At 37.5% G+C, this 24332-nt stretch overlaps 2 long non-coding RNA genes and 1 pseudogene across 5 annotated transcripts; all 3 read right to left on the bottom strand.

The window, feature by feature from the left end:
* Nucleotides 1–4096: 4096 nt before the first annotated feature.
* LOC131253996 (uncharacterized) lies at nt 4097–5965 on the bottom strand. 2 transcript variants are annotated; one of them, XR_009175415.1, is made up of 3 exons: nt 5289–5965; nt 4829–4932; nt 4097–4527 (listed from the first exon to the last, which is right to left on the bottom strand). It is a non-coding gene; the product is annotated as an uncharacterized LOC131253996 (long non-coding RNA). The 2 variants fall into 2 exon arrangements; XR_009175416.1 differs by having other exon boundaries at nt 4098–4527; nt 5407–5962.
* A 1048-nt stretch (nt 5966–7013) lies between these two features.
* Nucleotides 7014–8506, bottom strand: LOC131253995 (uncharacterized). Of its 3 annotated transcripts, none has more exons than XR_009175413.1 (4): nt 8102–8506; nt 7860–7996; nt 7292–7637; nt 7014–7139 (listed from the first exon to the last, which is right to left on the bottom strand). It is a non-coding gene; the product is annotated as an uncharacterized LOC131253995 (long non-coding RNA). The 3 variants fall into 3 exon arrangements; XR_009175414.1 differs by having other exon boundaries at nt 7348–7637; XR_009175412.1 differs by lacking the exon at nt 7014–7139 and having other exon boundaries at nt 7149–7637; nt 8102–8504.
* A 4840-nt stretch (nt 8507–13346) lies between these two features.
* On the bottom strand, nt 13347–24007 carry LOC131254252 (probable sugar phosphate/phosphate translocator At1g12500; annotated as a pseudogene).
* Nucleotides 24008–24332: the final 325 nt, after the last annotated feature.

Here is a 24332-nt window from a genome sequence, read left to right as displayed (position 1 = left end):
TAAAATTTTAACCTGACATAGATCCATTGTCAGGAAACTTTCTTTGGATCGTATGTAAGAAATGGACCTCCAGATGAGCTCCGTTGGCCCAAAACAGCCACTCTTTGGCTATAACCTAAGTATACCATGGCCCTAAGGCCATTGACATCAGTTCTGGGCCTATATAAGGGCCTTAACCCACCCCTTTCTCATTCCATACGAATTTCCTAAACTTCAGGAGAGAGAAGAGAGAAAAGAGAAGGAAAGAGTGAGGAAAAGTGAGAAAGAGTTGTGGTTTATTGCTGGGATTCGTTCCAGCCACTCCACGTGCTGAATCACCTCTTCTGTGTCGCTATACCGACGATTTTGACTCTACTTTTGGGTAAGAAATCCTAACTCTAATCTGCTTTAGGTATCCAGATAGGTAAAATGGTGAAATAGCTAACCTATTTCGTGATTCAGGTAACCGTTGTGCCGTAGACAAAGGCGTAGTGTTCGAACTGAGTTCGATACGAGTTTACCGACGAAAGGTGCGAACTATAAATGTTTAAGTTATGGTTTTCAAGGCTTTCAGTATCTGTTAATGATTTATGATTGATTTGATTGCTATCACATGTGCTTAGATATGATATTTTCTGTATATTACACATATATGTAAACAATGTTGATTTTAATGCATTCTATGTGTTTGTTGAAAATGTTTGAATGAATATGGAATTAGGATTTGTGCTTTCCATGATTATTGTTTGGGAATACATGATTGTTGTACGTGTGACAACTCCCTTATGAAAGGATTTGTTATAATATACGTTATAACTAATTTATTATATATATGTGAGATGTGTAGTGTAAGTGTTTGATAAAATGCCTGAATGAGAAAATGTTTATTGAAGTGTGTTTATTGAGTATGTTGAGATAGGATTCTCAATTACCTTATCTATAGTTTTAGTTTCCTTTATGTAACCTATCTTACTACTACGTGATTTATGAATGAAATGCCTATGTATAATAACTTGTGCACTATGGGTTTGTCGAAATGTTCAAATGAGATTTATGTTTGAATTGGTCATCACATGCTACTTGGACTATCACATATGAATGCCTATTGTGTTTGAGTACGATTGGGACTAATACGTAGTCTAGGCAATCAGTAATGGTTTACGATCAGGAGCCGAACTAGTTTCACCATGACGGTTACGTTCGATGAATCCAAGCCGTACAGTGATTATTGATAGTGGTTAGGCCACGCGGAGTGCTTACGCGCTCCATGTCAATTAATTCAACGTACGCTCGTACTAGTCAAGCTTGTCAAGTAACCCGATTGGCCTAATGTATGTTCACCATGTATGGACGCTACTGTTTGAATCTAAGGTACCACTTACTATTGAAAAACTTGTTTAACCTTGATACCACAATCCGCTAAGACTCATGAGCCGGGCATGGTGGTATGGGACACTGTGGTTGAGGTGTCAGCCTACGCTGGGGTGACGAGCCTCCCCATAGTGTCAAGTGAGCAAACCAAACTCAAGAGCCGAATTGGTGGTATGGGACACTGTATTTGAACTGTCGGCCTATGCTAAGGTGACAAGTCTTTTCTGTAGTGACCTCATGTATAAAATAGGCCTACGATCAAGTGACAAGCCCCTCGTAGTGACCTCGAGTGTGAATTAAGCCTACGCTGAGGTAACGAGCCTCCTGTAGCAACCTATAGTGTATACTCACGAACTTGCCTATCGTATGTGATTAACTAGGATTGACGACCCTAGATGGATCATTATTTAGGTAAATGATATAAAGGGAGGTACCTTAGCTTCCCGAATCTGCTGTCTGAATAGGTTTAATTAAGAACTTGGCTAACACAACCATGTACCGCATTGCATGTGCCTTTGGCGTGGGTGTTGAGCACAGTGGGAGTTTAGCATGTACGACTGTGAGATGATATCACAGAGGGAGTGCAGGCGAGGGCATACATTATTAATACATACCATTCTTATATTAACAAGAGTACTTAGGATATGATTGTTGTATTTTCTTATCATTACTGCTTGATTGAATTGATAACATGTTAACCTTTGCCTTATAGCTGATCACTCACTCCCACTCTGGGACGGTGTTTTAAAACACCAACCAGACCCTGTTTTAGTTTCAGATGATTGCGAGGCTTATAAGTTAGAACCTGTCGACTACGACGACGACGAGGAGTTTTCCTACCTGCAACTCTCTGGCAGGTCTATGTAGACCTGGAGTTGCGTCACTGGGGCTACAGGGATATGGATTAGATGACCTTACATTTTATCATTTTGTATATTTTGGAACTATATATGTAATTATTCAGCCTAGTGACATGACATACTCTAGGGTTTATATCCACTTACACACTTTATATATCTATCACAATCTTTCGCTTACTTAATTTAATCGCCTCTGGAGTATGATATGTTGATTTGGTATAATCTTACTCATGTTTAATGCACAAATATGGACAGCATTTAATCATCATTATTTATGTTGCATAAGTGATGCGTTGAAACTCAAGAGTTGAGCATCTACTCGACCCTCGATTTTCAGGGCGTTACAGTGAATTTCCTTTTCTTTTATCAAATAGTTTTTGAAAATCTGTTCTTTTCTTATTTTTGAAAATTCTATAAAATTTATTTGCCAATATAGCTATATCATCTTTGTTTTCTTCAAAATCAGAATTTACATTAGATTCCTTTCAATTAGATTTAGAAGATTTAAGAGCAAAGGACTTGATTTTAAGAGCTTTGAAATTCAGCTCATAAGTTTGAAAAGAGTCAACTCCTCAACCTCCATGGTATATGTATCCCTTAATTGTTGTATAGCAGTAACTTTTGAATTAACCTATCAGGAAGTGATCGCAGTATTTTTACGCAAACCTTGTTTTCAGGGATTCTATCTCTAAGACACCATGTAGAATTTATCATGTCATTTAGTTTTGTATAGAAGTCCATAAAAAATTCATTTTCTACCATATAAATTTCCTCAAATTTGGTTGTAAGGATTTGCATTTTACATTTTTTGACAATGATAGTTCCTTCATATGTCATTTCAAGAATATCTCATGCTTGTTTAGCTGTATCGTCTGAAATGATTCTTTTGAATTCATCTGGCTATAGAGCATAAGTTATTACATTTAAGGCTTTTGCATTTGCATTCCTTTCACTTTTCTAAATAGTAGTCCAAAAAGTATAAGTAGTTTCTTTCATTGATATGATTCCAGCATATAAGGGATCTATTTAGTCACAGTGGCTTGCCACAAACTTTCATCAATGGATTTTAAAAAGATCCTCATCCCAGCTTTCCAATATGAATAATTAGAGTCATCAAAGAGAGGTGGCTTGGTAATGGATAAGCTTTCGAAATTTAACATCTTGTAGCTCTGAATCTAGCTCAAGGAGGTAAATCAAAAAAAAAAAGAGTAACCCACTCTGATACCATTTGAAAAGGAAAGCTAGCGATGTCCTAAAGGGGGGGTGAATAGGACAATGTCAAATAATCAAAATAAATGTGGAATATGTAAAGAATACAAAATCTTAATCGCATTAGCATTGAAACCTTGATTCTTAACGATTTTAGGACAACCTTCACCTAAAATATTAGGCAAGACAACCTTATTTCATGAATAGCTTAAAAATTAATATTTCAAACTGGCAAAAGAAGATAAAAGAACGACAGCATTCACCACAAAGAATGAAATAATAAATAACATCCACCACCAAAAGATTAAAGCATTCACCACAAGGCATTAGGAGTTATAGTGGTTTTGTGCTTAAAACAACCATACCTATTCTACTCTCAAAATTACTACCCTCGTAATTTTAGATTTCACTAAAATAAGGTTTTCACAGTTTTACCTTAATAACCTAAAATAGTTCCTTGTGATTTTCATGGGCTCACCACAAAAAAAAAAACTTTTTTTGTGATTTTGACAGGCTATCACAAATAAAAACTCTTTTTGTGATTTTAACAGGCTATCACAAATAAAAATCTCATTGAGATTTTCACAGGCTATCTCACACTACACCAAAATCGTCATTTAGGAACAGTTTGAGCCGTCGCAAAAAAATAAGAACGGTTCAGAACCGTTTTGGGTACCGTTTCCAATTTCATAGATGGAATTTTAGGAACGGTTTTAAACCGTTCTGGTGCCAACGGTCATATTTTAAGAATGAAATTTTAAAAACGGTTTTAAACCTTCTTAACGTTGCCAATGGTCAGATTTTAAGACGGAATTTTAGGAACAATTTTAAACCCAGATAAACACACAAAATTTAAGATCAAGGGAAATAAATTAACAGAAGTTTATTACATTCCATCAAAATAGAGATTAATCCAAAGAAAAACATAAGAAAATAATGTGCTAGAAGATGTTTCATTGCAAAATCAATTTACAAAATAAGCTACAGTAAAGGCTAACACTTTAAATTATAACTTTGCGGAGATGGCGTGTGAAGCTCCCTCAATGCATTGATCATCATCTCCTAGACCCACGAGAACAAGGCGCTTCCCACCTAAGAATATAAATAACTATAGAAATTGAAGTTAATTGGTAACTGAGTGAAAAAGAAAAGTCTCCCCACTAATGATCAAGATTGAAGAATGGGAACATGTTACAAAGGACTAGAAACACAAACACACATCTGGGACCCTTCAGTGCCCAGGCCAATTAACCCTGCTAGATATGACATATAGGATTATGATGCAAAATGCACATTAGGCATAGTAAGCTTGAAATGTTTCCTAACGCATTGTTGTTGGTCTATTAAAGGAAAAAAAAAAAAAAAAAAAAACACCATTATGGAAGATAAAGCAATTTGGGAGCCCAAACCATCTGATTTGAAGCTCATCTTTTGCATATCATGGGAGTACACCAAAGCGAGCTTTCTTTGTTGCATCAAATGAGAAGATTAGCTTCCCACCCTTCACTATTTCCTAAAAATAGGAGTAAAACAAGCAAAGAATTCTAGTTAATGTAATGGAACTAGCTTCACAACTATTGATTGCTCCAAATATTAACAAAAGGCATATACTGCACCTATGCATCATGTTTATCAAAATATCCCAAATAACACAAATCATATAAGATTCCAAACAATTTAGAATCAATTAATCGCTGTGAAATGCCAAGTTATTTATCCAAGGCACATACGATCCATATAGAGCAAATGTCTTGAATGTCGGTTGATATTTGATATTTGATAGTGGTGGTGCAACTAAAGTGAATTCAGTATCATTTCATATTTTTAATTCATGACCATTTAGTTTTCTTTGGGTACTAGTTCAGGTACCACCAATGGTTACAAAAGCAGATGCAACAGAGTCTAAAGTACTTGAATCTAAGGCCACCACCTAATCGATTTCCATACAATGGATCAATCAACTACGAATCTCATTTTATAGATGGACCTGGAAGTTAAAAGAATGTAAGTGCCTATTGTAGTTCTCCACTCCAAGGGTTGAGAAACCTTTGACGAGGAATTGATCAGAGATTCAACAAAGGCAGCTAATTTTAGTTTGAATTGAAAATTTAGCCAAACCTGAGAGCACAATTGCTGAAAGACCAAACGGCAAAGCTTAAAAGCAGCAGAGCAAGGAAAAAAACAGCAGCAAAGCATGTGATTGCCAAGAAATCCTGCCTAACCTGCAAAAATAATATAGGAAAGGCAAAATGATAATCACGTTTGCATATACCCACCTAACACATGTATTTAATTATTAGATTGAAGCTACATGCCCCTAGCATCTTTTTTCTCTATTTTCCTCAATTTTTTTCATGGTTTCCTTGCATCTCTTTACAATCAGATTGGTGCTTTTAACCAATTTCTTAAACGCTGGGCTGAGTCACGGAGTTATATGAAACTCAGCTAAGTCGAGCTTGGAAACCAATAACTTGTACTAAATGCTATCACGCATTTTATTGTTACCTGCAATTCATGAGAACTTAAGAACCTTCTGTACGACCATGAGGAAAATGAAAATGTAGCTCTCCCTCGTCACAAATAACTAAAAATCTAGGCTGTAGATTCAAGGAATGGGTAGTCAGTGTACCCCATAGTCAAAGCCAAAAATCATAAGGAACTCTAAGTTCCACTACTACATATGGACCTTCCTATGAAAAGTACCCTTGCATGTGCACGGGTAAGGGCAGATTATAACATGCACATTCATGATGAGAGATTCTAGAAGAGGTACTATTACTCCTATTACTTCATATACCAATACAAAGATTTAACCTCTAAGCAATGACTTGCAAATGAAATACAAGAAACGAAAAAGGAATTAAAAAATTATAAAGATTTAAAAAAAAAAACATTTCTTATGGTAAGAATGCCAAAGCTAAGAATCTTTTCCTTCTTTTTTTTCTTTTTTTTTTTTTACAAACTTTTCATTGGTAGATGTTCACAAAACTAAGCATTAATGTCTGCCTTGTTTTAAATGTCATAATTTAAAATGATCTGAGAAAAATGATGAATGGCATGGACAAAACACTTAACATCACGAAGGCCCCACAAATCCCTGCCCGCCCGGACGGTACGTAATCCGCGTAATGCATGGTATGGTGGATTGTGTGGAAACAGATTGGCTACTCACCCTGCCATCAGCTCTGTGGCTGGTGGTCAGCGCTCTGTGGGCCCCACCATGATGTATGTGTTTTACATGAATAGAAATCATTAACTAATGCTTTATGAGATTGGGAAGCAAGATAGTTGAACAAGTAGCTTCTAAGAATTTTGTATTTTTTGCATTTTTCAAGACTGAAAGACTTCCAGAATCAACTTGCTAGCAAGAGTTTCTAAATAAAATGCATACACATCTGAAGCGCAAACAGAGATCTAAGAAGAGAGTAAAAAATAGACCAAAATTATTCTAAGAATTAGACAAGTAAAAGGAAATTTTTGAATAATTTGCCTGTCCAGTAATCCAAATGGTATGCTAGCAATAAAATATAAACTAGAAGTCCTGTCAGTTGCAAGCTCGAACTTAAATAATCCAAACTAGAAGTCTTTCTCTCCTTGCTTGGAATTAGTGGCACTTTAACCGCAACTGTCTTGCTGGTCAACATCTGAGCCTTGTAAACAGGACCAAATGCCCCTTGCCCAATCACTGATGTAAAATTATGAGTTGCTTTTTGGATTTCTCTATTAGTGCATCATCAAAGAAAAGGTAAAATAAGTTTAACATAGTGAATGACAACATGTCTAACATAGTAGAGAACTTATTTAGGATACATCCATGATGAAAACATAAAATGAACTTGTGCGGCCTCCTGAAAGCAAAATCATTAACCAACCATTATTTTAATATATACATGGACCATAATGCTAAAGCCTTGCCCCCCAAGCTTACATATTTCCACCCCACAATTGACCCACAACCGACACAAAATATGTCAACAACTGTGTGCATTCCTGTCATCACCAACTGGTCTTCTTTCACTCCCACTGAGACGTTGGCACTGCCAAACATCAAAAGAGAAGAAAGAAACAAATCATTGGGAGCCAAAGGAAGAGTAAAAGGAAGATGACATTTCAACGAGTTTGGCAGGCATCTCTTGACAGAATGGCATTGCCCATATTTAATTGGATGCACACAGAGACACAGACGTATTGATTGTCTGTCACTCAAATCTGCATACACTATTAACAAAACTGTAATCATGATAGCTCTTCAGAACAGTTGACCGCATTAAAGAAAATAGTGCACAAGAAAGTAGTTGTAAACTTCTAGTTCTTTACAACTATTTTAGCTTCTTTAATGTTGTTTTGTATCCTTTTAGAGTTCTGACACTAGCTTCACTAGAGCATAAAAAGTTAGCATGATACAGGACTAATTTCACAAGCCAGTAGAAAATTGGATACATGTGATTATTTCAAGATTTATTCAAAGTGTGCCTGATTGTTTCTGTACTCTCATGCCAGGGAAGATTAAAGAGAGGCATGAGATCGATGAATTTACATGGACCTCTCGGACTATATTTGCTTCCCTCTGGAGCCTCCTACATACAGTCAAAGATGAATGAAAAACAACAAACATGATGGATTAATCATGCAGCGACAGAAAACATTAGCGAAAGAAAACAAGATTGGGAGAGTAGTTTTACCTGGAATGCTATAGTAAGTGATCGAAGTCTTCTATCTGCAAACTTGCTAATCGCAGCGTTAACTCTCTGCACTATGGCTGACTTATTGCATGCAAGTTTCAGAATATGCAAAACCATCGCCCAAGGAGGATAAGCAACCAACTAGCCACTGACAATTAGAGTTGTTAGTAACAAGAAAACCACAAAGGTAATGGCAACATTACCTGCTCTGCTGCACCTTTGCTAAGATGATGCATTTTTGCTTCACTGTCAATATAAGTTGGAGCCGTTCACTTATCAATTGGAATAAATGGAAGGAGAGAAGGACATAATATTTTGCATTCAAACATGGCCTAATATTTGCAATTCAATTCAACGGTGCATACAAACATGGCCTAATATTTTGCACTAGAATAGCAACTGAAGAAAGTAATTTGTCTCCACCGTTGATTTTATTGTTACCTCTGAAGAGAGAGTTATGAGGGTTACTATTGGTCAAGGAGTTGAAGGAAACATTCAGGACCGACGACTGCGATCCCAGTTACGGATGCCCAAATGGACTCGTAATACGATGATTCCAATCAGGAATGAAAGAGCACTAAAGTACCAATCAGATGACCAATAATCTACGTAATCTAACATCAAAGGATGGAGTTATAGGCGTGTCCATTGGATCGCGCAATTTGGAAATCTTAACAATCCATAGTGAAAAATAACGATCGAAGAGTTCCAAGGTACTTTTTGGATGAACAGTCTCTGAATTAAGCAATTCTGGTCCCATTTGGAAGCTTGAGAAGTTACCATTCCAATGCCCTGAAATTGTCTAAATTCGACCTCTTAAGAGAGGGTTTTGAGGTTACTATTGGCCAAGTAGTTAAAGGAAACATTCAGGACTGATGACTGCGATCCCACTTACGGATGCCCAAATAGTCTCGGAATACGAAAAATTCCACTCAGGAATGAAAAAGCACTAATGTACCATTCAGATGACCAATAATCGACCCAATCTGACATCAAAGGATGGAGTTATAGGTGTCTCCATTGGATCACACAATTTAGAAATCTTAACAATCCATATTGAAAAATGATGATCGAAGAGTTCCAACGTGCTTTTGGGATGAATGGTCTCTGAATTAAGCAATTCTGGTCCCATTTGGAAGCTTAAGAAGTTCCATTCCAATGCCCTGAAATTATCTTAATTCGACCTCTTAAGAGAGAGTTATGAGGGTTACTATTGGCCAAGGAGTTGAAGGAAACATTCAGGACCGACGACCACGATCCCACTTATGGTTGCCCAACTGGTCTCAGAATACGACGATTCCAGTCAAGAATGAAAGAGCAGTAAAGTTCCATTCTGATGACCAATAATCAACCCAATCTGACATCAAAGGATGAAGTTGTAGGCGTCTCTATTGGATCCCACAATTTGGAAATCATAACAATCCATAATGAAAAATGACGATCTAAGAGTTCCAATGTGCTTTTGGTTTGAACGGTCTCTAAATTAAGCAATTCGGGTCCCATTTGGAAGCTTGAGAAGTTACCATTTTAAGGCCCATAAATTGTCTAAATTCGACCTCTTAAGAGAGAGTTATAAGGGTTACTATTGGCCAAGGAGTTGAAGGAAACATTCAGGACCGACGACGACGATCAAACATACGGTTTCCCAAATGGTCTCGGAATGCGACGATTCCAGTCAGGAATGAAAGAGCACTAAAGTACCATTCAGATGACCAATAATCGACCAAATCCGACATTAAAGGATGGAGTTGTAGTCGTCTCCATTGGATTGCGCAATTTAGAAATCCTAACAATCCATATTGAAAAATGACGATCGAAGAGTTCCAATGTGCTTTTAGGATGAACGGTCTCTGAATTAAGCAATTCTAGTCCCATTTGGAAGCTTGAGAAGTTACCATTCCATTGCCCTGAAATTGTATAAATTCGACCTCTGAAGAGAGAGTTATGAGTGTTACTATTGGCCAAGGATTTGAAGGAAACATTCAGGACCAACGACTGCGATCCCACTTACGGATGCCCAAATGGACTCGTAATACGATGATTCCAGTCAGGAATGAAATAGCACTAAAGTACCAATTAGATGACCAATAATCTGCCCAATCTGACATCAAAGGATGGAGTTATAGGCGTGTCCATTGGATCACGCAATTTGGAAATCATAACAATCCATAGTGAAAAATAGCGATCGAAGAGTTAAAAGGTACTTTTTAGATGAATAGTCTTTGAATTAAGCAATTCTGGTCCCATTTGGAAGCTTGAGAGGTTACCATTCCATTACCCTGAAATTGTTTAAATTCGACCTCTTAAGAGAGAGTTTTGAGGTTACTATTGGCCAAGTAGTTGAAGGAAACATTCAGGACTGATGACTGCGATCCCACTTACGGATGCCCAAATAGTCTCAGAATACGACGATTCCACTCAGGAATGAAAGAGCACTAATGTACCATTCAGATGACCAATAATCGACCCAATCTGACATCAAAGGATGGAGTTATAGGTGTCTACATTGGATCACACAATTTAGAAATCTTAACAATCCATATTGAAAAATGATGATCGAAGAGTTCCAACGTGCTTTTGGGATGAACGGTCTCTAAATTAAGCAATTCTGGTCCCATTTGGAAGCTTGAGAAGTTACCATTCCAATGTCCTAAAATTATCTTAATTTGACCTCTTAAGAGAGAGTTATGAGGGTTACTATTGGCTAAGGAGTTGAAGGAAACATTCAGGACCGACGACTACGATCCCACTTACGGTTGCCCAACTGGTCTCAGAATACGACGATTCCAGTCAGGAATGAAAGAGCACTAAAGTAGGCTCTGATACCACTTGAAAAGGCCTAGCTATATGTCCTAGAGGGGGGTGAATAGGACAATGCCAAATAAAACTTATAACAGCGGAATTAAAAAGAATATGATAGCCAAAATAAATCACAATGCAAGAAAGTAAAATAACCTCAAAATTCAGATCTTGAGAGGTTGATACAAATGTTGTTCTAAGGACAACCTTACACCAAAAACCAGAGTTTATGGTAGGACAACCTTATTTCTAGAAAGATCTTTGTATCAAATCTCAAACCGAAGAGGAATACAGAAATAAATACAAACTGAATTAAAATAAATTGTAATCACAAATGTATTGTTCTAGGGACAGCCATACACCATAAAAATGGCAGGGCAACCTTGCTGGAACAACTTTTAAAGGAAATTGAATATCAAGCTAATAAAGGAATAGTAGAAAATAAATTCTAAACTATTACAAAATTCTCACAATGCTTGAATTAAATGATTACAACATTCACCACCATACATACATCCCACAAAAGAATAATTAAAGATCAAAAGTATAAATCATTCAACCACAACACAAGGGATTATAGTGGTTCGCCTGTGTGTTCACCAACTGTTAAACAACAGCCACACAGAATGCTACTCCACTCCTAATATCCTCACACAGGGGATATTAGCGTTCACTAACAAAATATGTTTTCCCAGGTTCACCCAAAACCTTTACAATTGTGTCTTTGTCTGTGGGCTTACACAATTAAAAAACCCCACTTCTGAGTTTTCCTGGCTCTCCTCAGATAACCAATACAACAAGATTTTTCTGGCAAATCTTGAAAGAAACCAAAACAGAAAGGAATTTACAATTAAATGTAAAATACCTGATTATCTCCTTCGTTGTAGCAGCCCGGTAGAACCAAATCAGAGTAGATGATTGAATGTCCAAGTTCAATATCCAGTACTCAATTACAATGGTTCTAATTCTAATAGATTTTAAATTAAACCAAATAGGGCTTGCCTTAATTGATTTTGATTCCAAAGAAAGGAATAACAATTCCTCTTATCAAATTAGATTGGAATAGTAGAAACAAAATCAATTAAATAAAGCTAAGGAAAGAGAATATTAAATAAGCACACTTAGCTTAGATGGAGCACAGAATTATCTCTCAGAAGTTCGACAAAGATTGGCTTAAATGGATTAATTAATTCGATGATTTCTTCTGAGATTCGTGCACTATTTATAGGTGAGCAGATCGCGTCTTTGACTGGTCTAGGTAGCTCTTCGACTAGTCGAAGCAATAACAGATATTTGAAAGATCAGGCGCGATAAGCTTTGACCATTCTACGACTGGTCGAAGGTCTCCTTCGACTGGTCGTAGGTCACCTTCGACTGGTCGAAGGTCTCCTTCGACTGGTCGAAGAACCTGAAAAACATCGCTGAATTTTGAGTCAAAGATTTTCGACTGGTCGAAGATGCAGTCGACACTGTTCCTTCGACTGGTCGAACAGATTCCTGGACTAGTTGAAGCCTAACAGATTTTATCCGAAATTTATAACAAACTCACGACTGATCGAGGAATTTCTTAGACTGGTCGAAGCAACTCTAGGACTAGTCGAAGAAGGCCTAGGACTAGTCGAAGAACAAACCAAACTTATGTAAAATAAACATTCGATTTATGTATCCAAAGTGACCTACTTCTAAGGTCAACCTAAGGTCAGTCAAACCTCAACCATGAAGCAAGGACATTGAAACATTAGGAACTAGTGACCTTGAAGTATGAGCCTTGAAGTCTTGATGTAGTTCAATCTTGAAATCTTGATGTAGCTCAATCTTGAAAGTGTCTTGAGTTCTTTACAAACTGCCTTGTACTCTTCTTGAAGTCTTGCAGTTTGAGTCTTGTCTTGTGAGCAGTTCTTGCATTCAAGATTGATCCTAGTACTTGTGAGCTTTGCTTGTTGTGAGCTTAGCTTGTTTATGAATGTTGATCCTTGAGAGAGCTTCACTTATGCAAGTTATATATAACAGTGATTTTGGCACCACAAATTTGACAACAGACAGGGATATAAACTATAGCACTTACAGTTTAGAGGGACACAAGAAAGAGGCAACAACCTACAAAAAAATGGTGTGGTGCTGCTACATGATGAGTTTTCCTTGCATCAGATATGAAGTGTATCTATCTATTTTATTAAATCCCTCAATTAAAAAATATCATTAATAATAATGCAATAATAAAAAAGAAAGAGTTGTAAGCAAACTTGTGCTCCTGAGTCAAATAGATATATGCTATCAGCATCAAGTTCTGAACATGATTTTGCATTCGGTGAATAATGAATAATTGCTGCATTTGGACCAACTGATGAAATTGTTGGAAAACTTAGCCCTTTAAAATGTTGTAGAAGAATCACACCAATAGGAGCAAAATGGAAAGAATGATATCTCCTTTAAAAACCAAGCGAAATGGTCACAGAGCATCATGTGGTTCAATTATTGAAATAAACAAGGTTGAGATTCAGAACTTGGAGTTTAAATATCAAATGATATGTCATGAACTATGTTTCGACTTGTCTTGCAAACAGAGAATGGCAACAATATCACCACTACCATCGGTGCCATGTACATGAGCAGATTCATCGAATGCAACCACTCCCCCTCCGACGTCAGTAGGATCCCCTGCACCATAGACTTCAGGGCGTGCCCGACCGTCGATCCGACACAAACCAGGAATCCAAATAGATGGAATAAGGGCTCGCTGTTGCTCGCGAGCACGATCCCCAGCACCACTGGCACCAGTGCCAGGTAGACCTCGAGCGATTCCTTCTTGCAGGTGATGATAAAGGCAAAGATGGCGATGAAGAAGGGCATCGTGGCACCGATCATCTGGTTGAACGAGACCGGAAGGTACCATAACGAGGTGTTCCCACAGACCACCAAAAAGCATAAGATAGCGCTGAGAGCCACGATCTTGAAGAACTGGCGTTGGGAGACAATGGGCTGGTAAGGGACCAACTCTAGCCAATGGATGGCTAGGATGCTATAGAGTGCGCACGATAGCATGTGGAGGAGAGTGAGGAAGATGGGGTAACGGTAGTCGTAAATGCTGAGGAGGTATTTATTGAGGAGGAGGATGCCTATGTTGGCCAAATATCAGGATGCGATGATCATAGTCGTTGTGAGGTTGGGGGAAAGGATGTCGTTGATGCTATTGCTGTTGTAGACCTCGCTCGTCGGCATTGCAGGGATGTCGATCAGTTGCTCCGCTTTGAGCCTAGGGTTACTACCGTGATCAGTTGCAGAAAGAAACCTTAGATTTTCTGAAGAGAGATTTGGGGGATTTTTTTGCGCTTAAAATAGAGACATTGGTTTCTTCCCTCTCTCTCTTCCTAAAACCCGCTTTTGATGAAATTAACAGATAAAATCAGCTACAAAAGAGATAGATCTGTCGTCACAATGCAAGAAACATGGATCTGATTTCAGAAACAAGATCCGTAAACCCTACATCTGAGGAAATTGAAGAAATCTAGAGAGAAATTGAGAAATGGAGGAGGAAGAACGGAGGAGAATGAGAGAGGTAATAGATCTAGAGGCGTAGATCTGAGGTAATGGGGATGCTTTTTAAAGGAGTGTAGAGAAGAAGAAGAACAGGACGAACAGGAGGGCAGAATGACCTAAACTGGAGATTTGAAGAGAGAGATGCGAGACGAGAGACAAGAGGTTGAAGAAAAGAGGAAAGCAAAAGAGCCGTACGTGGAAAGAGGGTACAGTATTGCATTCAGAAACGGTTTAGAGCCGTGTGCAATCAGAAACGGCTTAATACCATTTCTGAACCAAAGCACTAGCCGTACTTAATAAACAATTTTGGTGTAGTGTCAGACAAACCTAAAATGAAATACAGTAAGATAATGTACTTATCTTCAAATGGGGATTCAATGACGTGGTAAAAGCTTGTAAAAGAAGAACTTCTTTCTTAAATGTAGATGACGTAGTGTTCAATCAGACGGAAAGAGTATAGGGTTCTATAGATTTTATGAATGAAAAACACAAATGCTACTTGATTCAATTCACCTTATATCTAAAAGAAGAGTATAGATTACTCTCTTAGGATAATATTAAAATGATCTTGAGAAAAAGAAATAAATAAGCTATAAATTAAATTATAAATACCGTACGGATAGCTTGCCGAGGACTTGAGCTTCTCTCTCACTTGCATAAGGATTATAGTAAAATTTTCTTGTACTTTAGAATGTGAGAAAGCTTCTATTTATAGCCAAAGAAGTTGGAAATTTGGCTAGCATAATACTGTCTTTGGCTAGCCAGATTCAACCGCATTCGTTCCAACAACTATCGGATCACGTGGGATAGGATTTATCTAAAAATTTGCCCAAAATTTGAAGGATTGCATTGCTGGATTTTGACCCGAACTTTCTTGAGCTAGTCGAATTTCGAGGTTTGGCTAGCCGACCAAAACTTAAGTTGGCCGAATTTTCAATAGAATTTGTTATTTTGCTTGGGCTTGATGTTAAGTTGGTTGAATTTTTCTAGGGTTACACTACCTGTGTTTTAGCAAATATATGGGAAAACTTGTCTTAAACTTTGACTTGATCTTGTATTAAAATCGGGCGTCGACTTCTTGAGAAGATGTGCCGATCTTGAGCTGATCTTCAGGCATGTAGAGTAGTTGTGATTCCATACATGAGATCTAACTTTAAAGAACTTTTGTCTTACGAAATTTGACAATCCATGTGTGCTAAACATAAAAGCACTTACACTCTCAATGGACAAGGTTCCTCCTTACATGCTTGTCCTTATCAAGGATGCCCTTTTTGCTGGCGCTTAGTGGCTCAACGAGTTCGAATTCATTAGCCACAATATTAGACAATCTCTCAATGGACAAGGTTCCGCCTTACATGCTCGTCCTTATTCAAGGATACCCTTTCTGATGCTGCTTGTATATTCAGAGATCCCGAACAGTGGCCCTTTTTGAACAATGCTCTCATTATTTTAGATCATGCGGCAAAGATGGCTAATATAAACATTCTTCCTTTGGATGACTCTTTAACCCATTTCTATGCTTTGTTGCGTCAACTAAAGTCAGCAAGTAATGTGGTTATCGCTCATGAGATTTTAAAGCGTCAAAGGGAATTATTATCATTTGAGGAAAAAGTTTCTCGAGCTACAACTGTTATTTATGGTTATAATGATGAGTATAAGTCTCTTCAAGAATGACTGAAGGCTTCTGAGCAGAATATGAATGTCATTGGAGAGCAGATAGCTTATCTTAAAGAGCAGATCGTCCAGGTCGAGATTTAGGAGGAAGATGAGGAATTGAACATAAGCAAAGTTAAAGCAGACAGAGGATAACATTCACACCATTAAACTTGACCAGTCTGAAATTGCTAAGAATGAAACAACGGTAGTTTCTTTGGAGAAAGAATTGGTTGATGCGCCTGATCAGGCCAGAATTATCCTCGAAGCCGAATTGACAACTGTTGTTACTCAAGTTCAATTGAAACAAGATGTGTAAGTGCTTATACTTAAGCACAATTAGGATTGTCAAATTTCGTAATACTGAAAGGATTATAAGCACACATGAAAATACTCTTCGACAACTCATAAAGAACTCGTAAAGACTTGATCAACATATTAAGGAAAACTGAAATCTCAAGCCTTTAAAGCTTTACATGGTTCAAAGATTGAAACACTTTGTATGTATCAACCATCAGGTGGTATAACTTAGATTGACCATAGGTTAGGCATATTTCACATGATATCACAATAACATATGATTTTAAGTAAAAAACACTGGAGTTAAGCCAACCCAACCTCAGGTTCAGCCAGCCTAACTACCTTCGGCCAACCCAACATAATTCGGGATAATGTATAACAAGAAAGATTTTTCCGAAGCAAGTTCGGCTAGCCCAGCTTGTCTGCTCAGCTAGCCCGAAGTATGTTCGGTCAAGTTTCCAGTAAGATAAGATTTTGAATCTCATTGAGATTCAGCCAATCGAATTGATGATTCAGCGAGCCGAAGTTTAGCTTGGGACAACCGAATTTTTGAAAGATTTCATCCCACGAAATCCAAAGATCCATTGGAATGCAATCGTTGGAATTCGCCCAGCCGAATTTTCAAATCATTTGGCTATAAATAGAGGCTTTCTCTCACTTATTCGAGACATGAAAATTAGAGATCCATCTTCTTAAGAAAATAGTGAAAGTCCAAGCCTCCTAAAGCTATTTATGCAGTAATTATTATATTTGATTTAGCTTATTCTAATCTCTTTCTCAAGTTAGTTTAATTTTTTTAATAGAGTAATCCATACTTTACTTGAGAATTAGATAATTGAATTTGCAGCATTAGGGTATTATTTATTACAATGAAAATATATTAGATCCCTATATTCTTTTTAGGTTGAACACATATACGACTTCATCAATGTCGCAAGAAAGAAGATCGATGCAATCAAGCTACAATTACGTCTTCGACTTACCAATTTAATACAAGTACTGTATTTACTTTATTTCATTTTATATTTTTTGAGATAACTCGGAAATATCAGTGGGTTGTTTTGTGACGAGTTCATGAAAATCACAAAGAAGGTTTTGTTGTGATAACCCATGAAAATCATAAGAACTGTATAAGGTTGTTAAGGTGACCATGTGAAAACCTTGAAATAGTGAAAGCTAAAATTACGAGGGTAGTAATTTTAGGAGAGGAGTAGGTGTGGAGTTTAAGTATCGAACCACTATAACTCCTTGTGCATTGTTGTGATTGTTTAATTCTTTATATGCTTTCCTTGTGATTGATTATCTCTTGTTAAGTTCAATATTTTGATCTCAAAGACGTAGTGAAATATGGTTGTCCTGCCTAAATATTTTAGGTGAAGGTTGTCCTACGAACTATTTGAAATCAAGATTTCGATACTCTAAGCAATTGAGAGTATTTGTTTTATTACTCCGCATTATATGAAAATATTTTGTATTGTCCTATTCACCCCCTCCCCCCCCCCCCCCCAGGACATTTATACTTCATACTTTCAAGATTTACAAAGATATATGACAACTTTAGGTGTTTCAGAAAACTTATAATAATTTCGATTCTAATTTTCAAAAAACTTGTAATAATTTTGATACCAATCATGTATTACAATTTTCATATAAATCAAATTTCAATGTTTTCTTTAGAGTGACCTTTTAAATTATAATCATTGATAAACATGTTCTTTACAATCAAGAGCTTGGTGAGATGAACATATATACATGTTAAATTCTTGTTCATCAATTAAAGACTTCCGATTGCATGTTTGATAAAATATGTAATTCAAAACACAATGCGATAAGAACACATTTTTTTGTTAGCATCTCCTATATGGTATTTAAAATAGCGGTGAAGACCGCTTTAGTTGAAGTAGGCATATGTCAATATGTCCTAGAGGGGAGTGAATAGGACTTTTTAAAGTTTTATGGTTTATTTAAAATCCTATTACACTGATCCGAACAATAGATTCATATTAGGATTACTCAAAAGTAACTCTACTGGCTTCCAAGCTTGGTAGAGGATCCAATCACAAACTATTTAAGAAGTAAACAATATTCAAACTAGTTTATGATGGATATGACTATGTAAGTGTGTGAGGTGTGATCACAGATATTCAGATATGAAAATATTAAAACAAATCACACAAACAAAAGAATAGTAATCTCAAACACAGTCATTTTTACAGTGGTTCGACTACTTGTCTACTCCACTCCCGACAACCGCATCAACCCTTGAGTGTATCGAATTTCACTAAGGAAGTTTCACAGCAGTTCACCTCAAACCTAAGGTTTTAAATTAGGTTCACCTTCAACCTTTATAACCTACACTGAGGCTGACTATTTAAGCTCTCATGAGCAAGGGTCAACACGACGCACCCACTTTTATTCACACTGGCCAAGGATCTTCCATAAGACCCTATCAGAGGTTTTACACGGTTTACCTCAAACCCAAGGTTTTAACTGGTTCACCCCTAACCAGATGCTTATGCTCTCCATAGAGCAAGGGTCCACACAACACACCCACCACGTACACTCCCGCCGGAGGCCTCCTTCGAGGGCTTGCAAGGGTGAGAAACACCTTAGACCCAATCCTACAGAGGAATGATCAAAGGGTCCTCTGGACTCTAATTACTTACAGATAAGTGGATGAGTCTAATTCAGCTCATTGATGAAGATCTCCTCCTTTGTTGATGAAGAGTCTTCTGCTTCCTTGATCCGCAACTTAAATGATGTACCAATATATGGCGACGGGTTGGGTTAAGGTTATGATGGAATCCTACTCTCTAAATGTTTTCCTATTAGGAAGATAGAGCGATTCCAATCATCTATGCATTTAAGGCATCCCAGCTTAATGATTTGCCATTAAGTTAATAGCTGGAGGATCCTTGAATGCGGAAGTTCATTCTCCAATCCACTCTATTGAATATCAATGATGAGGGTGGATTGGAGGATGAACTCCCTTGAGAGAAAGGGCTTTGGGTATATGATCTAAGGTAAAACACTCAAAAACACTCTCTTCTTTCTCTACTAGCAACAATAGACAAGCTCTCTTTATATAGGTAAAAAGTTTCAACGAATATAAAACGGTCACATTTATGACAGAGTTCGATATCATCGAGCGTATACTCTCGATAGCATCAACTGGCCGCTCGATGGACCAAACTCAAACGTCATACGCTTTTGAAACCTTTTGCCAGCTGGTCGAGGGAATCGATACAAGCGTCGATGTCATCAGATTTCGAACTCCGATATTATCGATACTAGGATCGATTCCTCGACACATGAAAATGAGAGAGACTTATTATGAAATATTTCAGGTTTACAAGAATGATCGAGGGACCTTCGAGATCATCAGAATTTGAATGTTGATGATATTGATAGAGTGTCGAGGCATCGATAAATCTAAAGGATTTTCGTTTAAGCTTACTAGACAGTTTCTGTCCCTGTTCGATGCCATCGAAACTGTACCGATATCATCGAAATTTGAATATCGATTATATCGAGTGCCCCTCGATCTCAGATAATCAATCTTGAAATAATTGCTGGACAACTTAGGCACCCATGACTGATAACATCGAGAGTCTTCCGATATCATCGAGATTTGAACTTTGATGGTATTGAGAACGACTTCGATATATCGATGCACATGTGATTTTCTTAAGAAAAAATAGGGGCGCCGGATATTTGTCTTTCGATATATCAATGCAAATGTGATTTTCATAAGAAAAGGAGGGGGGTGAATAGGACTGACGGTTTGTGATAGACTCTAGGCTGACTATCGCCATGCGATTGGACCCACCATGTGTAGGCCGAGACGATGTTTGAGCATGCTGTACGCCCCTTGGCATGGGAAAGCTCTGTCTGGGGAGAGACGAAGAGGGACATAGACATTGGGCCTCTTGAGCGGCATCACCGTCGAACCATGCTTCAGGATACATAGCATCAGATGTGGCAGAGAGCCCCGCATGATGAGCTATTTTGCATATGACTACCGAAAAGGACAGTTTCTCCTGATAATTGCTTTGGATGACACGAATGATTTGCTTAAGGAGAAGAGTCAGTAGGCACACTTGATTTTCTTGGTACACATCATACAGCACATTGATCACAAACGGAGAGAGATGATTTCCTTCGACATCACAAGGATATACATTATACCCAAAAATGCTATGAAGAATTTTGAAAGTGGGTCCAAGATAGTTGATGTGAAGCAAATTTCGTCATTTCGTGGAACAGTAGTGCCTTGACATAATGCACGAGTGATTTCTCCCCATACACCCAAACCATTGAGATTCCTATTAGTCACTGGGATCCGAGTGACATCAAGATCTAGAAGGTGAGCCAAGGTGATCGAAGTGATAATCTTGGAGTAATGTGCTAGTTCAACTTGAATGCTAGGGGGATCAGTACTAATAACTTGACAGTGATTGAAAAAATCGTGGATCACCCCTAGTTGATACGATCCTCCAAGATTGAAGATGTTCTACCAACCTATTACTTCCAAAAGTCGATCCACTCCAAAAGGTTCAATAGCACTATTGAGCACTAGACGTTCAACAGTGGTGAGTGGACGTCCTTCTATTGGAATGTGTTGACCCCTACGGGATTCTGATTGCATGTTTTTTTATTGTAGGGAGTGAAAGGACTTACCTTTCCCTTTGTGCATGATTTCTCTTGTGAGTGGCAGGTAGAGACACGAAGAAGCAATCAGAGAAGTGAATAGACATGAGATGTTGAAGTCAGAAAATGTGCTTTGTTCTTATAGGAGCGCCTTCGATCATATTGATCCTGTATCGATGATATCGATATCAAGCTTATAATGACATTGAAGACCGTGCTGACGACTATTGGGAGAATGCCAATATCTAATGAAAATTGGTTCAGTCCAACCATTGGGAAAGACCGTTGATTATTACTTTGCATTCTTGAGATTTTTCAATTTCATCGACGTTTGGATATCGATATCATTGAACTATAAATTTTGAACTCAATTTAGATATCATTGAGAATGTTATAGCCTGGCATCCCAAAAACTAACATGGTTAATATATGAGAGTTGACACTTAACCATGAATGTCCCAGTGTAAAGATTTACCTATGTGGCTTATGGATACTGGGATATTTCTCACTGAGTGCATACTCCAATGGACTTTTGAAGATCACTAAACCTATTTGTATTAAGAGGTTTAGTGAGGATGTCTATGAGTTGTTTTTCGGTGGAAACATAATCTAATGTAATAATCTTGTCTTCAACAAGTTCTCGGATAAAATGATGACGGATGTCAATGTGCTTGGTCCGAGAATGCGGGACAAGATTCTTTGAAATGTTGATCGCACTTGTGTTATCACAGAACAGACTCATTGTGGGTTGAGTGATTTTGTAGTCTAACAACATCTGTTTCATCCAAAGGAGTTGTGCACAACAACTTCCTGCAGCAATGTATTCAGCCTCAGCAGTAGATAGTGATATTGAGTTTTGTTTTTTACTTTGCCAGGAGACCAAACAATTTCCAATATAAAAACATCCTCCACTTGTTGATTTCTGATTATCCAAATTTTCAGCCCAATCTGCGTCAGAGTATCCTGCAATAATGGTGGATGTTTCAAATGAGTACCATAGACCAAAGGTGGTAGTGCTTGCTACATATTTGATAATCCTTTTAACAACTGTTAGGTGGGATTCCTTAGGATCTGCCTAATATCGAGCACACACCCCCACACTAAAGGATATATCTGAACGACTGGCTGTGAGATAGAGCAGACTTCCTATCATACTTCGATAAAGATGTTGATCCACACTCTTGCCATTAGCATCCTTGGAAAGTTTAAGTGTGGTGCTCATGGGAGTATGATACATGCGACCAGAATCGAGACCAAACCTTTTTTACCAAATCGTTTGCATACTTGGTTTGACAAATGAAGATTCCGTCATTTAGTTGCTTGACTTGTAATCTTAGAAAAAAATTTAGTTCACCAACCATACTCATTTCAAATTCTGATTTCATGAGGTTGGCAAACTTGTATGTGTCATCTTCACATGTTGAGCCAAAGACTATATCATCCACATAAATTTATACAATAAGCAATGAGTCTTTTGTCCTTTGGGTAAACAGTGTCTTATCTACACTTCCTCTGTAGAATTCATGGTCCAAAAGAAATTTTGTCAATTATTCATACCAAGCACGTGGTGCTTGTTTGAGACCATAGAAAGCTTTGTTCAGACGATAAACGTGATGGGGATTCGTAGGATCTAAAAATTCCTTCGGTTGTTCCACATAAACTTCTTCAATAAGATCCCCACTAAGAAAGGCACTTTTTACGTCCATTTGAAATAATTTAAACTTTAATGCGCATGCAACAGACATAAGAATTCTAATAGATTCAAGGCGAGCTACCGGAGCAAATGTCTCATCAAAATCAATTCCTTCTATCTGTGAGTATCCTTGAGCTACAAGCCTGGCCTTGTTTCTGATCGCATTCCCTAATTCATCGGATTTATTCTTGAACACCCATTTGGTTCCTATGACATTTGTGTTGAGTGGCCTAGAAACCAATTCCCATACCTCATTTCTCTGAAATTGTTAAAGTTCTTCTTGCATAGCATTTATCCAGTGTTCATCTTGAAGAGCTTCTACAATATTCTTGGGTTCAATTTTTGAGGTAAAGCAGAAATGGCTATAGATACTTTCTATCTGCCTTCTAGTTTTCACACCGTTATTAGGGACACCAATAATTTGCTCTCAAGGGTGATCCTTTATGATGGGTATGTCAGATGAAGGTTGAGGTTCAATGGATGATGGAGATTTGTTATCAGATTTATCTAGTATGCATGAATCTACATCATCTTCTAATTCATTTACAGGGATATTTTCTTTATGCAAATAATCATCAATCACCACATTGACAGACTCTTGAATAGTAAGGGTTCTCAGGTTGTATACTCTGTAAGCACGATTATTCATGGCATATCCCAGAAAAATACCTTCATCACTTTTAGACTCAAATTTTCCATGGTGATCTCTGTCTCTTAAGATGTAGCATTTACTACCAAACACCCGAAAATATTTCACACTTGGTAATTTCTCATACCATAGTTCGTATGGAGTTTTGTTTAGGCTTGCTCTAAGATATACTCTATTGATGATGTAGCAGGTGGTATTGACAGCTTCTGCCTAGAAACTTTTTGCCATATCTTTCCCATTTAGCATAACTGATCCCATTTCTTGTAACACCCGATTTTTTCTTTCAACAACTCTAATTTGTTGCAGGGTTTTTGGGGCTGAGAATTCATCAGAATTCATGACGAATTCCTTTCTCATTGCAATATTTTTCAAAATTTTCATTTTCAAGATCCCCACCATGGTCACTTCTGATTCGATTGATGCAATATCCTTTTTCATTTTGAAGTCATTTTGCCAAAATTACAAATTATTCAAAGGCATCTGATTTTTCTCGAAGGAATGCGACCCAAGTAAATCTGGTATAATCATCTACTACCACCAGGAAGTATCTTTTCTTGCCATGGCTTTCCACTTTGGCTTTGGTTGGGTCAACCAAGTCCATATGCAGCAAATCCAAGGGCTTCATTGTTGTTATGGTGGTTGTCTTTTTGTGACCGACTTTTATATGCTTTCCTTTTAGACATTCTCCACAGACAATTTTCTCTTCTTTTCTAATTTTGGGATGACCTCTAACCAAATTTTTTGAACTTAGCTTTGCTAAATTTCAGTAGTGAACATGTCCCAACCTTTGGTGCCGTAATTTGGATTCATCCTTTACAACCATGTTACATTTTGTGGATAACACACTCTCATTTTTACTTTCAATAATATAGCAGTTATCATTAGTACGCAAGCCTTTTATGAGAGATTTTCCTATATGATCTAAAATTCTACACACATCTTTTAAGAAG

The sequence above is a fragment of the Magnolia sinica genome, chromosome 8 (assembly GCF_029962835.1).
Source record: "Magnolia sinica isolate HGM2019 chromosome 8, MsV1, whole genome shotgun sequence".
In the NCBI taxonomy this organism is placed as follows: Eukaryota; Viridiplantae; Streptophyta; class Magnoliopsida; order Magnoliales; family Magnoliaceae; genus Magnolia; species Magnolia sinica.
This window is presented reverse-complemented; position numbering and strand designations above follow the sequence as displayed.